Source organism: Diceros bicornis, chromosome 13 (genome assembly GCF_020826845.1).
Source record: "Diceros bicornis minor isolate mBicDic1 chromosome 13, mDicBic1.mat.cur, whole genome shotgun sequence".
In the NCBI taxonomy this organism is placed as follows: domain Eukaryota; kingdom Metazoa; phylum Chordata; class Mammalia; order Perissodactyla; family Rhinocerotidae; genus Diceros; species Diceros bicornis.
The window spans coordinates 4,719,300-4,735,788 of record NC_080752.1 but is presented as its reverse complement, the minus strand read 5'-3'; the positions used below and the strand labels follow the sequence as shown (position 1 = coordinate 4,735,788).

General features: G+C 47.9%; 1 protein-coding gene across 2 annotated transcripts in view; it reads left to right on the top strand.

The window, feature by feature from the left end:
* HIVEP3 (HIVEP zinc finger 3) overlaps positions 1 to 16,489 on the top strand; it is a 503,450-nt gene that overhangs the window by 168,089 nt on the left and 318,872 nt on the right. Inside the window, exon 4 of one of the 2 annotated variants that reach the window (XR_009221799.1) lies at positions 408 to 3,231. The exons of the other annotated variant lie outside the window; for it this stretch is intronic. The gene's annotated coding sequence lies outside the window, so the exon portion shown is untranslated. Of the gene's footprint in view, positions 1 to 407; positions 3,232 to 16,489 lie in introns of those variants that run through there. 2 annotated transcript variants of the gene reach the window in all.

Below are 16,489 nucleotides of genomic sequence, written 5' to 3'. Positions count from 1 at the left end.
AGGGTCAGTACTAGGTGGGGATTGGGAGGTGGGGCTGGGAAGGTCCCTACTGGGCCAGAAGGCAAAGAATGGGAGGCAGATGGGCAAAGCAGGAGGTGACAAGGGCATGGCGAGGAATATGAGTGCTTTAGCCCAAGCTGGCCTTGCTTCTCTGCTCATGCCTTCTGCCCCTCTTTCTGAACTCTCTCATCTCTGATGATGTTCCATCCCTGGGTCCTTCCTTCCTCCTGCCATCTGTCAGCCCTGCCACCCCTGTTAACCTCTTGCACAGCTTCCCTCCCCAAGCTCTGTTGTATCCAGCCCACTGCCCACTCCATCCTCCTTGTCTCATTTCTGTCCATGATGGACATGATGAAAGCAGAAGAATGGTAGAGTCCAATCGTGATAAGCACTCTCCCTGTTCACAGATACCAGGAAGGACCAAGGCCACCCACAGCGCTCCCCGAGCAGTCTGACAAGGACCCACCGAATGGAGGGCACACAGCGGGTCTCTCTCACTTTGCAGCTGCAACTCTGCAACCTGAAACAACGGCCAGGAAAGCCAAAGATGCAGCACAAGTCCAAAAGCTTTCAGAGCAACCCTGAGAAAACTGTCTGCTGGATTACGACCAGTTCTGCCCGTGGGTCTGGTGAGAGACCTTCCCTCGCCCATTGGGTCCCATCAGCCCTGGACACCATTCCTCTTGGACTTTGAAGATTTCATATCCACCTTTCAGCATGCTTTTCCTGTTTCAGCTCTACGAGTTCTGGTTAGCCTTCTCTATGAGACAATGTTAACTTGTTCTCCCTCCGAGTTCTGGATCAAACTGTCTTACCTGAACCTGGGTCAGTTTAGGCTAGAAGCACCTCTAGACATTCCTGTTTCTCAGAAGTCGCCAAGTTCATGTCACACTTGTTTCATTTGTGAACAGGGCTCCACTTCTGACGGAAGCTGCCTGGCCTGGTCAGCGTGGCTCCCAGTCTGCGCTTTGGTGAGGCTCACGCAGCAGTGGCCGTGCCTCCTCTGATGAGGACCGCAGATGTGGTGGATGTGCTTTGGCTGGATGTATGAGAGGAAGTGTGGCCTGGTGGAACCAGCATCTTTGTGAATTGGAGGCAACTGGAGCGCGGCTTTCTCCTGGGGAAGGCAGCTTTAGAGGAGGTCAGCCCTCCCTGCAGTGTTCGGCCTGGTTCCACCCTCACAACTCTCACTCTCATCTGTTTAGTGTCTGTCCTAATCTAGGGTAGCTATTCTTTTCTTTTTTCAATTGAAAGTAACTTTGGTTGTTATTTTTCATTTTTGCAAAGCAGCTCATGATTATTACAAAAACAGAAGAAATATAGACAAATAAAAGAAGGAAAAACAAACCCAAATCCTGTTTACCCCAAAGACAAGCATTGAGACTGCTGGAGAGCCTTCCAGATCCCTTTCTGGGCATATCGTATCATTCATATATAGATATAGATATATATGTACACACACACACACACACACACACAATATATATATAATGTAACTGAAATGTCACAATTCCACGTATATTCTTTGATAACACTCATTGTCATTTAATGTCTTATCATGAACAGCTTTCTATACCAATAAGTTTTTTTTTTGATGATCGAGTAATGCCTTTAATTACAGAAGAGAAAACTGAGACTGAAAATGAAACGTAATTTGCAAGAAATGGGGGTGCTAAGTGATTTAGTATGAGGTAATAAAGCCAAGTGGATGCAGCTCAAAGAACGCACATCCCCATTTTTGTTTTGCCACGAGTTACATGAGTCTGCAGCAATTGTAGTGTGAGTACTCAGTTACAGATATATACCGTCATTTATCTACCTCATTTCATATGGTTTGATATTTAGATTGTTTCCAGCTTTTCTCTGTTTTTAAGCAGCACTAATGGACATGGTTCTAGTTTAATCTTCATACAATTATTTCCTTATGATAAATGCCCAGAAGGTGGTCAAAGGACAATTAATGACGGTAATGGAGACCTGCAGGGATGGAGCCAGCAGTAACTACTCGGTGCCCAAATGCATTAGAGGCAGGGCCACTGGGAAGGTCACACATGCCCTTTCTTACATGACTTTATCTGTCCATGATTGGGTAGCTCTGGCTTCCTTTCCCTTGCTCAGAACAGAGCATACCCATGAATGACGGCTGAGTTAAACAGACGGTGAATGAGGGACTGGTGGTGTCTCTGGGGTTGTTTTTCCGTCTATCTTGCAATTCCTCATTAGATGCTGGGAAATAGTCATTCATTCATTCCTTACCCATTTATGGAGCAGCCTCTGTCGCAAGGTGCCAGCCTGGAGGCTGAGAAGACAAAGGTGAATTAAACAGGGACTCCATCCTCAGGAATATCACAGCCTAGAGAAGGCCGATGACTACTGACACACAATTACTCCATAGTATAGTAAGAGGAAAAATGTAAGTTCCGTTATATATCTGAGGGCAGAAAATTTGGAACAATCTGAAAGTCCTAAAGGAAAAATATGAAAATCATACATAACCCACAGGCCCAGCCTGTTCATCATAGCTCTCGTTTTCCAGTGTGTCCATCAGACAGTGAGACTTGCTTGCTTGTGGTCATCCTCACTGGATACAGCCTCCTTGAAGGCACTGCCTGTGTCCTTCATTTACACCTCCAGAGACCCTGACGCCGTCTTATACAGCTTATTCTGAAATCTGTTAAATGTGAAATCCAAATGGAAGGAAACAAAATTAAAGGTAAAGGGATTCATGAATTGAAACAATGTCTCAATGTTTTATGTATGTAGGGAAATTTGCATTAATTCATATCCTTCTGCTTGATAGAAACTTTTTCAAATATTTCACTATAAATGTAACAATCTCATTTAAGAAAATATGGGAACTAGAAGAAAGGAGAATTGTCACCCTGTCTCACCATCCTAATCCAGAGCTGGTAGCATTTTAGTGATCTTTACCCAGAAGAATTTGTATTAAGATGGTATTGGAGCAATATGTGAGTTTTGTGAGTTTTTTCCAATTTTTATTTTTAATTAAACATGTTTAATAGTTAGGTATATTCACATAGTTAAAAATTCAAATAATACAGCAGCACAGAGAGTACAAGTCTAGACGTCCCAGCATCTGGTCCCCTGGAGACACCAGTGGTGTCAGTGTCTTCTGTGTCCTTCTGGAGTGTTTTTGTGCATATAAACCATGAATGTGTATAACATATGAGTTTTTAATGGAGGGCTTGGCACTATTACTACTAAATGTTCTAAGTTTAGCCCAAACTGTGCTTGTTGATCTTAGTGCAGGCCCGGGGTACAGGTGGAGAAGAAGAGAGAAAGGGCAGAAAAGTGTCTCTGTGTGTGTGTGTGTGTGTGTGTGTGTGTGTGTGTGTGTGTAGGAGAGGAGTAGGTGGTTGTTGCTGAGGGAGAGAGTGAAGGGATAAGAAGCAAAAGGAAGGAGCAATCATTCATTCATTCATTTACCCAACCAGTATTGATTGAGCATCTGTTATGTGCCAGATACTGTTCTAGACTCAAGAGAATCAGGAGTGGACCAAAAGACAAAATTCCTCATCCACATGGATATTCTTTAAAAATGGAAGGTGGAAGACAATAAACCTAATAAATAAGTAAATTATATAGTCCATTAGAGTGTGATAAGTGCTATGGAAAAAATGAAGTAAGGTGCAGGAGATGAGGAGTATCAGGGAATAGTTTTAAAGTGAGTGGTCAGGATGGGCTTCGTTGAGAAGGGGACATATGAGTCCAGACTTGAAGGAGGTGAGAGAGTGAGCCCTGTGGATCTCTGGGAAGGAGCACCCACAGAGGGAAGGGGCAGTGCAGAGACCCTGCAGCGCAAGTGGGAGACCTGGAGGCTGCCAGCAGCAGCTCCCCCTGCACCCCCAGAAGCTGCTCCTGGTCACCTCTGCACTGAGGCTGGCTTCTCTCAGGTCCTGAGGAAGACAGGGTCCAGCTGGTGGGTTCTGTCTACAATGCTGAGATTATTCTATACTAGAGATTAGTTTTTCCTTTCTCTAAATCTTGATCCTAATGTTTGATTTTACTCCTTTGAAGATAATTCTGTGGTTTGGATGTTCATTTAGTCCAAATAAGGAAAGAGGGGTAGTAGCATCATTATAATAGGAAAAGCAAGACTGAGACCCAGCCTCCTCGAAGAAACCCATCCTGCACTTGTTTTCAAGCCTTTTGTATCGGGTACATTATTCCTCCTCTCTGGTCCTCAGTTTCCTCACTTAGAAATGGAGGGGGGTGTGCTTAGACAGCTTTAGGGCTGCTCTCGGCCTCTGTCACTATGTGAGCAGTTAAGATAGGAAGTGGTGTGGGGTGCTGTCTAGTGCGACTGCAGGGGAGGCAGAGGGGCTTCTGCCTGCAGAGGACTCTGTGCATCTGCTGACATGTGCTGCCACGCAGTGTTCCCTCTTGGACTAGAAGAGCACAGCTTCACCCTCAAAACAGAATATTCTATCTGAGTCAGCCCAGAATCCCTGATGATGACAGAGGAGACACGGCGACACTGCTAATTGTATTCCTCTCCTTGTTCCCTTTAAGCCCTCGAAGGGCTGGTTTTCTCCATGCCCTGAGCTGCACTCATTCCCAGCCTGCATGGACGTGGCCACGGTGGGGTCTGGGGCTCCTTCTTCTGTTGTTTTGTCTTCAGAGGTTCCCTCCCCTCCTCACTGTCATCAGCTTGGATGCCTCTTATCCGCTCTGGCGAGTTAGGCAGTGGGGAGGAGAGGGAGTGTGTCATTGGCGTCCCTGGTGCTCCATGTGGAGCGGGATCCCTGTGAAGTTAAAAGTCGGGAGGTGCATGAGGGGCTGTGGAGCAGAGCTGGAGCCAGCAGCAGTGTCATTTGGGGGAAAAATGTTAAACATGAATAGAGGCCTTTTCTCTTTCACTCTGAAGGTGTGAATCACCTTGGTTGTAGTTACTTTCTTGCTTATTCCTCAGCATATTGGCTGTTTTTTTTTTTTTTTGTAAGGAAGATCAGCCCTGAGTTAACATCCATGCCGATCCTCCTCTTTTTTTTGCTGAGGAAGACTGGCCCTAGGCTAACATCCATGCCATCTTCCTCCACTTTATATGGGACGCCGCCACAGCATGGCCTGACAAGCAGTGCGTTGGTGCGCACCCGGGATCCGAACCGGCGAACCCTGGGCCATCACAGCAGAGCGCGCACGCTTAACCGCTATGCCACCCAGCCAGTCCCTCGCTGTTTTTTCTTAAACTACCCATCTTTAGCATCCTTAGCTGCTGTTAAACAGGGCAACAGAAGAGTGGCTTCCAGAACTGAGTTTCTCTTCCCTTACCAGACTTTTTTTTTTTTGAACGGGGGCATTGTGTTCCTTCAGCATTGTGGAAGAAATATGTAGAATCCTGCACCTTTCATGGAAAATGGATTCTGAGATGTTTAATTTGTTGAAATCAACTTCTGATTTATGCTGTTTTCCCAATGCTTTTTTTTAATGTATATACAAAAATCCCTCTGTTACTTCTTACATTTCATGTGATGCCCTTTGTCTCCATCAACTGTTGTGGAGAGAAATTTTATTTGGAATATTCATAACAAGTCTATCGCTAATTATCACTTTAACAATGTGTTATGGAGTGTATTCATGCAGTCATCTGGAAAGGCACATATGCCAGGAAATTTGGGATTTGCTGTGTACGGTGTGTGCCCACTCTTGGTGTTTCATCAGATTTTGCTCTGGGAGGAAGTCGAGGGCTCTATAAAGGAGGATGGAGGGCTGACTTTGTAGCTGAGTGTGTGCATCCTTCATTTCCGTCCTCATAGCAACAATTTCCAGGGTGAATTACTTCTGAGTGTTAGAAAAGCCTTAACATGAAACAAAAACCTTTCTGCACACAGAAGCCCCATTCTGGAAAGTTACAGAGATCAGATCTGAGGTCCCAGATCTGAGATCAGACCCCAGGTCAGCATCAGGTGGACAGATCCCAGCCATAGATCTAATCACAGGTGAAGAAGAGGCTGCTGGCCTTAGTGCCTTCCTGATACTCTGGCAAGACGCGTGGGGCTAAAATCACTGGCCAACTGGCAGACCTCAGAAGCAAATGAAAGGGAGCTTCACCATCTCAGGAGAGGACAAGAAAGAATGCCCCTCCCTTTTCTTTCTTTCTGCTCTCTTCTTTTGGGAAGGAGAATGAACTCATGCTGGGTTCCTTCTTCAGGAATCTCAGTGGATCTGAGCTTGGGAGTTTAGGATTACATTATCACAGAGGCATGCGGAACTCTTCCCATCAAGACTTCCTGATGGCAGTGGGTGAAGCCCCAGAGGCTGCCTGCAAATGAGGCCGAGAGTGATGGAGCGTAATGGAGCAGACCTCCTGGTCGAAGAGTTCCGTCCTATTGCAGCAGTCAATCAAGTGGCCTTTATGAGGGGCCAGTAATGGGACAGCAGGGAACAGTCTGCCACGCCTGGCTCCATGTGACTCTGTGGATCTTTATGGATCCTGCTTTTAACATTAGTGGGGGATTCAGGCTCAGTCTTTTTTTGGTATCCTTGGAATGTTCTGAGGGATGTAATTTGGGTGGTTGTAGAGTTGTCTGTTATAATGAGCTTTTTTCTAATGAGTTTTATTGCACTTGGAGCCTGGTTTTGCTAGATGTTACTTTAGAAATAATGACAGTAATTGTTATTTATTGAGTATTTACTATATGCTAGGCACATTATTCACAAAATCATTAACAAATAACATTACTAGAACATTTATAATATACCAAACTCTTAAGCTCTTTGGATACTTACCTTCCTAGCTCTAGAAGAAAGCTCCCATTGGAGTCATCATTTACATGTGAAGAAACTGAGGCTCAGAGCATTAGATAACCTGTTCAGAGTGGCCCCGTTGGAAAGCTACACGAAGGAAAGGAGTGGTTTTAGGCCTGTCTTTGCACAGTCTTTCTACAGCGGTGCTCTTCTTTCTCATGTTAAAGCAGCAGGAGAAAGTGCCCCAAGGCTTGGGGTGAAGGGCACAGATGGGGTGTTTCCTGGCTCTGTGTGGTCAGAGGATGATGCTGGGTCGGGGTTGGGCCTGTCAGTGCCGCACGGCGCTTTGCTCTGGGGCTTTGCACTGTTTCTGATACACTGTGAAAACTCAGTGCTGGCTGCTTCCTTAAAGAACTGGTTGAATAAACCTTGGCTTTCTGGATGTTTGGTTTCTTTGTTTTTGTTTAGGGTTGTGGCGCGATCCTGGAGGAGTTGGGTGGGAGTGTATTTGACAGGGGTAATTCTGGGTGTATTTAAGAAGGAAGCCACCACAGACAGATTGTGAAGCAGCCTTCATCCATGGGCAGGTGGATGTGGACAGGTGCGCTGTGCAGCGCCGGGACGGGCGGAGGAGGTGGCAGGGTTTGTAGGTGGAATTGCCAGCTGGCTTTGTTGTGGTCCACGCTGGGCCCAGCCGGGCCACGTCCATTAACTGCGCCAAGACCACGCTAATAGGTGGATGATTCAGCTCCTTCCTGTGTTTTATTACCGGACAGAGACTATAACAGCCCTTTGATTTAGCAGTTAATCAAGTCAACTATCAGTTTCCACTGTTGAACCACTGACTGGGTCGCCTGGAGCTTGTTGCTGTCTGGGAACCTTCTGATATTGTTTTAGAATTGAAAAGGAGCCATCAGATGGGTTCTGTGGGTGTCATGCCTAGAGGTTAATATCTGAAGGATCCCACAGTCTGAGATGTCTGGAAGGGAGGGAGCTGTATGAGAATGTGGAGTCTCCAGGTGGGACCCTGTATTAGTCTCCTAGGGCTGCTGTAACTAATTACCACAAACTGGGTGGCTTAAAACAACAAATTGATTCTCTCACAGTTCTGGAGGCTGAAAATCGGAGGTGTCGGTAGGGCCGTGCTCCCGCTGAAGGCTCTAGGGAAGAATCCTTCCTTGCCTCTTCCTAGCTTCTGGTGGTTGTGAGTGATGCTCGGCATGCCTTGGCTTGTAGACATGTCCCTCCAACTCTGCCTCCGTCTTCACATGGCATCCTCCCTATGTGAGTCTCTACATCTTCCCCTGTTCTTATAAGGATACCAGCCATATTGGATTGGGGCCCACTCTAATCCAGTATGAACTCATCCTAACTAATTACATCTGCAAAGACCCTATTTCCAAATGAGGTTGTAGTCTGACGTCTGGGTGGACATGAATTTAAGTGGGGGCACCATTCACCCAGTCCAGGCCCTTTAGGAACAAGTGAAAAAGATGTGGGGACCGTGGTGAACTCATAGAAGGAGGAGTGGAGAGGGCTGAGCTCGGGTTTCCCAAACAATTCCAGGCGGCTCTGTCCAGTTGAACTTCCTGCGATAATGGGAATGTTCTGTAGCTGTGCTGTCCACTACAGTAGCCACACTTGAAATGTGGCTAGTGCGACTGGGGTACTGGATTTTAAATTGTATTTAATTTAAGTAGTCACATGTGACAAGTGCTACATTGGACAGTGCAGCTCTAGACCCTCCTGAAATTGAAATAAGAGAAGGAGGGTGCAAATGTTTTTAAGGTTTAGGCAGAATCATTTGCATCCAGGGTGGTTACCAGCTGTTTACAAAGCTGAGCAAGGCACACTGTTGCTCCTTTCCCCTCCTTGATTAGAAGGATGGAGAAGGATGTCATGTGTGATGCTGTGCTGGGACTGTGTGTCGCAGAGTTAGCCATGCTACAGTGCACTGGGGGTCCCAGCCCAGGGTGCCCGTTCGCCAGGCTGAGGCAACACCCTCCCTCATGGGAGTTCACACACGCAGAGTGTTCTTGTCGCCCTGCTGCTGGCGTGCTCCTGCTCTAGACCCCAAGGTCCTCTAGTCGCATCCTCGAGAATGCTCCTCTGGGCAAGTTAGCAAGGAGGTGCCGTGTAAGGGCCCACAGGTGGCCCTGCTTTCGTCTCCAGGGTCAGAGAAGGCTGCCTGGAGGACTTGGTGCTTCAGCTGAGACCTGTTTGTGCTGCAGAGAGCCCTGTGTTGGTACTGCAGAGGGAGCACTCAGGATCACAGGCTATTAAAGCAAGGGAGCCTCAGCAGTTATTGGGATGTGGTCTCAAAAGTTCTTAAACCACCAGAGCTTCTTCAAAGGAAAACTCATTTGGACTCTTAACATGTAGCACCAGTAATAGGGGGCTGCTTTGGGTTGGTGGGTGAGGGGAGGGGGAGGCCAGAGACATCTATAGGGCCCCACCTTGCCCTCCTCTGTGGACCCTGAAGCACAGGGTGAGGAAACCACAGGTTGAGGCTGGCTTCCCCTGTGGCAGACCAAGAAATGGAGGTCCAGAGAGGTAGAGAAACTTGACAAGGGCACACAGCAAGTTGTGTGATGAATTTTGTTGATCAGCAGATTTCTGATAATGCGTTCCTGGGCTCTCCCAAAATCCTTGACACCCTTTTTGAGAGAAGATAACTTAGTCCAGCTGTCAGCTGCTGTGGGCAAATTGTGGGATTTCTGCTCTAGGATCAGATGCCCTTTCTGACTTTAATCCCATCAGGAAATGGCATTTTGTTTAGTTGCTATTTTTGTTTTACGGACGGGCTGAGATTTGTAGGTGGTCCTAAGTTAGGCACGGTTACCCCTCCCAGCTACTAGGCCTCAAATGCCTGCTACCTGCCAGGGGCCGGGCACAGTCACCTTGTTGCATCACGTAATCTCTCTGGGTCAGTGAAGCTGGTATTCCTGACCCCATTGTACAGACGAAGAAACTGAGGCTCAAAGGAGTGGAGACAGGATTCAAAGCTCCTGTCCTTTGCACAGAGATCTGCTGCCCCCTAGGAAGATGGAGATAAATGTGAAGTACCCTGGATGAACTACAAAGAAGGTTTTGAAAAAATCAGAGTGCCATTTAAGGGCAAAGATTGGACAAGGTGACTCAGGAGGGAAGGGGAGGCCAGACCTGAGGCTGACCACAAGCAGATGTGAGGCAGCCCAGCATCCAGCAGGAATGGTTTGGGATCTGAAAGGGCAGTAAGAAAGCAAAGAGTGAAATGACAAAATTATAGAAAAGGAGAATAGCTTAGCGGTTGTCAGTTGGGAGAGGGCAGTGGGGGTGGCCATTAAAAGGCGTCGTGCGGGCTCCTGTGGTGATGGAGAGCCTGTGTCTTGTTTGTGGCAATGACAATACCTGGGTTTGATATTGTACTATAGTTTTCAGGATGTTATCACTGGGAAACTGGGTGAAGGGCACGTGAGATCTCTTTGTATTATTTCTTACAATTGCATGTGAGTCTACAATGATCTCAACAAGTTTAATTAAGAATGTATATAAACCCTGAAAAGAAAAAAGAAAGCCAAGAGTTCATGGGGCTATCGGTGTCAAAGGGGCAGAATTCCGGTTCCTTTCATGCACTGAACGGAGAGCTTGAACATTGTCTTCCGCAGCAAAGATGTATTCACATGTCTGCACCAAAGGCATTTAAGCTGAGCCTGGGCCCTGCAGGGCTGAGAGGGCCACCCCTCACTGGGAGCTGCTATGGTAGAAGGCAGCAGACAAGACAGAGAGTGACAGAGGCTGGTCAGAATCCTTAGAGGTGGTGAGATGTTGGGTAGATACTGCTCAGGCAGGCAGGTGACAAGCACTCATTGAGCGTCTATTAGGTACCAGGCACTGTTCTGGGGCTAGGGACTCAGGAGTAAGAATACCAGCTGGCTTGTCTGTAATTATCATGTTGTGGAATGGGAGACAGGCGATCAGCACAGACCAAGGCAGTGCATAGGGCATGTGTGTTGCTGATAGGGGCTGTGAAGAAGACAGAAGAGCACAGTGTGACTGGGTGACTGTGCCGCTGCTTTTGCTGGAGTGGTCAAGGTTTCTCTGAGGAGGGGACATTTGGGGGATGACCTGAATGATGAGAAGGAGGCAGTCATGTAGGAAGAGCAGGTGCAAAAATCCTTGAGACAGAATAAGCTTTTGTTTGGGGGAAAAGTGGCCATAGTGTGTACGTGTGTGGGGTGATGAGGGAGTGGTGGAGGGAGATGAGGCTGAAGAGATGGATGAGGGCCAGATCCTCTAGATTCCTGTAGGCTTTGCTAAGGAGTGGGTACTGGGAAACCCCTGGAAGGTTTATGATCTGCGGGGTTGGGGGGGTGGATTTTAGAGGGGCAATAGTTGAAGAAAGGAGAACATGCTATGCCACTGTAATAGTCCAGGCAAGATGGCAGTGGCATGACTAGGGCTTTGGCCGTGGAAATGGAAAGAGGGGCTGGGTTTGGGGACACTTGGAAGTAGAGCCATTAGGGATTTACAGGGAGTCCGAACGTAAGTGGGTGGAAAGAAAGCAAGCCAGGATGATCCCTAGGTTTGCCAGTCACATCCTACCACAGCTAACTCCAGGGCACTGGTTATAGTCTTTTGGACCCTTGTGAATTTCCTTCAGGGGACAACACTAGAAGTAAATGAAGGTCAGCTGAGACTCAGTCAATTTGGGGTGGTGTGGGAATCTACACCAGTTTCATTGATCCAGGTTTATGGGCCCGTTCTTGCTGCTGGGAACAGAGAACATGCTCAGGTTGTCTTGCTGATGGGTTAATTGTAAGGATGTCAGGGAGGTGAGGAAGTTCTAGAAACCATCCTGGCAGCTGCCCCTGAAGCCCCAAGGAGAACAGTAGTGTGTTCCTCATCGCCTGGGGCCCCCGGCAGCCCTCAAGACAGGCATCTCTGGACACTGGCTGTTTCTCTGTGGTCCTGAGCCTGCTGTCCTTGTTTTGCTGCAGCCAGACCACCTCATTCTTCACTCTTCGGGTCTCACATTCTCAGCGGCCAACAGGGAGGCTCTGCCTGGATTGGCTGGTTCTCCACAGGGCAGAGGGCTCAGGCCAGGCCCAGGCTCAGGAGTCCTTGATGTCACTCTTGAAGGTCATTGTCTTGGCTTGTTCACATATTCTTGACCTAGTTGTGGGTAGAGGATTGTGGGATGCAAAACGTGGCAGCTCAGGTGCCGAGGGCTGGCTGTGGCCCCCAAGAACACGGCAGGTGCCGGGGTCTGTGGGCTCACTGGTTCATGGGCTATCCTGCATACAAAAGTTGTGTCATCTAGAAAGACAAGCGTCAGGTGGACAAGGAGGAGCTAACATGGCAGGTTAGGTGAAGAGCATCGTTTGGTGAACCCATGAGGAACACAAAGTCATCTTTTATGTGCATCATAGTCTATCTATAGAGACTTGGAATGAGCTGTATCTTTGGTGCTGCTTCTTAGTGTGGCCCAGGGAGCATTGTGTTCATCCAACATCCACAGTCCATCGGGGATGCTTGTTCCTGTGTGCTCTCCTGGGTCCCACCCACACTTGGACTCAGAATCCCACTGGGGCAAAGAACCACTGCCCTGGGAATAGTGGGGTCATCTGCTTCCTTTCTCTACACATTGGCTGACTCTGACTTTACCATTGATTTTCTCCATCCGTTCCTCTGAGGTTAACCATGGAGGAGCAGGAATGAAATTTCTTCCTGTAATTCTAGAGGAGTATAGTTGCTATGGACTGAAGTGTGTGTCCCTCAAAATTCATAGTTTGAAGCCCTGACCCCTAGTGCGACTGTATTTGGAAATAAGACCCTCAGGAGGTAATTAAACTTAAATGAAGTCATACGGGTGGGGCCCTGATCTGGTAGGATTGGTGTTCTTATAAGAAGAGACACCAGAGAGGTTGCTCTCTCTCTTCCCCCAGTGCGTGCACTGAGGAAGGGCCACGTGAGGACGCTGTGAGAAGGCGGCCATCTGCAAGCCAGGAAGAGAGGCCTCACCAGAGATGGAATTGGCTGGCACCTTGCTCTTAGACTTTGCAACCTCCAGAAGTATGAGAAATAAATTTCTGTTGTTTAAGCCACCCAGTCTGTGGTATTTTGTTATGATAACCAAAGCAGACTATGATAATAGTATTTTCAAAACAAGTTGCTTTCTGTGTACTTAAGGTTTCTTTAATGTCTCTAGATTTCCTTGGAGCTCACATGCTGGAGATCGGTTATTCTGGTCCCCAAAGGATGTACATCAGATGGTGTCACTGCTGTGCTTGGAATCCTCCAATTACTTCCCATGGCGCTTAGAATAAAATCCAGAGTCCTCACCATGACCAGTGTAATCCTGCCTGCTGCTCCAGCTATATCTCCCAAGCCTTCATCTTTTGTCACTGCTTTCGGCTCCAAGCACATTCCCACCTCAGGGCCTTTGCACTTGCTGTTCTCTCGGCCTGGAATGGTTTCTCTGGCCATCACATCTCAAATAGCATTCCCTAAAACTCTTTATTCTCTTACTTTTCTTTATTATTTTTTTTCAGAGCATTTATCACTACCTGACACTATATTATGTCTTTGTCTGTCTCTTCCACTAGAATGTAAACTCCATGAAGGCAGAGACTGGTGTCTGTTTTGTAGGTTGTCAGATTCCCACCTAGTGCCTGGCACATGTTGATACTCCATAAATACTGAATGAATGAATCTGTGAACCTCACGACTAGAATTCTAGCCTGCCTTTGTGAAGAAGCCCCACGTTGCTGTCTTGTGCTGTTGGGACTGGAGAGCTGTTTCTTCCTCAGTGTTCTGCCTGAGTCAGACTCGTCACACTATCATTATCAGCTGCAGCCAACAGCTGCACTTGATGTGCCAGAGAATGCACGAGATGTTGGTGAAAACTGCATTTTGGTCCCTGTATTTTACAGGATAAGGGGCAGCCAGACAAAACCCACCAAGAGTGGCTGTGACAAGGTCCTCTGGGGAAGGGCTTGTGCATAGCTCCCCCCTGCCTACCCCCACTGCCGAGAGCTGTCTACTCAGAGCAGGGCCATGGGCGTATCACTGAAGAGGCCCCCTGTCTCTGCAGAGAAATGAGCACAGAGAAATTGGCTCTAGATGGAACAAGAGAGCTTCTGATATTATCTAAAAAGGTGGTGGGGCTCCCAGACGGCCACCACCAGCCTGTCCTCCGTGGCTTCCTACTTCTCCATCCCATTTGTGAGGAGGATCACATGAGGCCATGTTTTGAGGGTCCAGCCACAGGCCTAGAGGGTTCAGGGCCAGCTCGTCTCATGCGGCCCTTCCATCCTCTTGACGTTTCTTGTTCTGTGACTGTGCCTGGGCTTCTGGCCATACCTCTGACTGATAGGAAAACAGACCCCCAGGAATGAGGTTCTTTCTGGGGTGGCAGTGCCCCTTCCCTCTCCAACTGTTGTTCCCCATCTGGGGCTTGTGGCCCCCCTGTTTCACAAGTTGGAGGCTTCCATGCTGAGCGGACTAGGCAGCATCTCTGAGGCAGTTTCTTTGAGAGTTCATCAGGTCTCGGATTTCCCTCCCTAGCCAGCTTGTGTTTAGTCATCGTCCAGATGAGCTGGGCGCCACCAGCAGAAGGACTTGTGAAAGGGGAAGCTACTGTGCGCACCTTTCCTCTGTGGCCTCCAGTGAGGCACTGGTGTCCTCCATGATGCTGGAAGCCAGTTGTGCTCAGAGAAGTCCCTGCAGCCTGGCCTAGCTCTTCCCTGGGCCCCAGGGTCCTGCTGTTCTTCTTGTTAATGGTAATTACAAATACGGGGAGGCAGAGGAAAGGGCACAGTCTGTGGAGTCAGGTGGCCCCGAGTTCAAGTCTCGCCTCTACTCTTCATACCTTTGTGCTTTTAATTAAACTCCTCAGCCTTTCTGAGCATCTTTTCCTTGCCTCTAAGATAGGGATACTGTCATCCTCTCACTTTACTTTCTTCCTTCCTTCTTCCCTTCTCTAAGCCACCGGACCTCAAATGTAGTTGGTCAGTGGATAAAAGGTCTCAAAAACAAGCCTTGCCAGGTGGCATTGCATTGTGTGGGAAGTGGACTCAGTGACCTCTAAGTTTCCTGCCAGGGCCAGAGCTATAAATGAGTGTCAAGAACAAAATGTTGTGGTCAGCGTGGCCGTCTGGAGACCCTGATGGACCCCACTTTGAGAGCTGCTGTTCCAAGCATTTTCTCCTTTTAACTTCTTGCGCCCACACAGTCTGGATGCTGGCTTTGGGGGCCCTGATAATAGGAAACCCTTGGCTTTGTTTCTCGTTGCAGAATACTTAAAGAGCTTATTTTAGCTGGATTATTGTTCCTGTGTCTTCTCTCACACCTAAAATGAAGAGCATCAACTTGTATTTGTAAGATCTGTCTGCAGACCAGAGCCCACAGTTCAGGGTCCTCATTTGTTCTAAGAGGGGGTTGGATTCTCAGTACCCATGTGACAGGTGCAGAAGCAAAATCTGGATCCATGTGTAGAGCTCAGCCAGGCCTCTCAGCTGGAGGAATACTAGGAAGAGAGGGTACGAACAGCCTTGGTTTTGGAACCAGACAGATCTCAGTTTGAATCCAGGCCCTGGCATTCACTGCTTGGGTAGTTTGGGGTATGGTAGGGGATGTCTGAGTTTCCTTATCTGTAAAATGGGAATCAGAGATTGTTGTGAAGATTCAATTAAATAACATTTAAAGCGCTTGGCGCTTTGATTGAACACTTCACTAATGACCTACTATGTGCCAGGCACTGTGCTGGAGACCCCTCAAAGACTTGTAGCCATAGCCTAGAGGGCGTAGATTGGTGGACAAGCAAATTCCCGCCCCCTTGCTTAGGTGTCTTCTGGTCTATGAGGTGCTTTCACACGCACCCTGGGATTTGATCCCCATGACCATCCTGGGCAGTAGGTACAAAGGTGGGGTCATCTCCATGATGTGGATGAGGACGCTGAGTTCCAGGGAGGTGAGAAGGAACCTGGCCATGGTCTCATTGCCAGGTCTGCCAGGGCTGGACCAGAGGCTAGCCTCTGACTTTTAGCAGGATCTCCTTCTTCTATGCCTTTGCCACTCAAAGTCTGATCCCACAGACCAGCAATATCAGCAGCACCTGGAAAGAGAAATGCAGATCTCAGGCCCAGCTTGGATCTCCTGGATCAGAACGTGCATTTTAAGAAGATTGCTCAGGTGATTCGTGTGCACGTTAAAGTTTGAGAAACCTGGCTCTAGAGCAGATGCATCGCCTCTAGTTGAGGGTCACATGGTGACTTGTCCCCAAGCCAGGATTCCCATCTTTAAAAAAGAGAGGGTAACTCTGTTGGGTGGCAGAAAGCTCTGGACCTGGCCTGTCTAGGTTCAAACCCTGGCTCCTCGTCTTATCAGCTGTATGACATATATGGTGCATTCTGCGATCTCTCCATGCTCTAGTCTCCGTAACTCCATGGTGGGTAACAAGAGTACCCCCTCAGTATGACTGTGATTTGCATTGAAAGAGGGAGCTGTTCAGAGCCAACAGTCCCTGAGGGCTGGCTCTGCGTCAGCCCTGCTCCCAGTGCTTCACAGGAACATAGGCTCGTGCCTGGCACTAGACAGGCTCAACCAGTGTTTGTTTTTATCATTACCTCATAGGACTTGAGAAAGAGACTTAACACTTTTCATGGTATTTACAGAAAGAGGAGAATGGTTATTTCATTGTGCTCCAAAGCTTTGATGACCCCCGCGTTAAACATATCCTTAAATGCAGGGTCTCACATGAAAGGTTTTCTAGCATTTATATAGTCATGAAATTGGCATC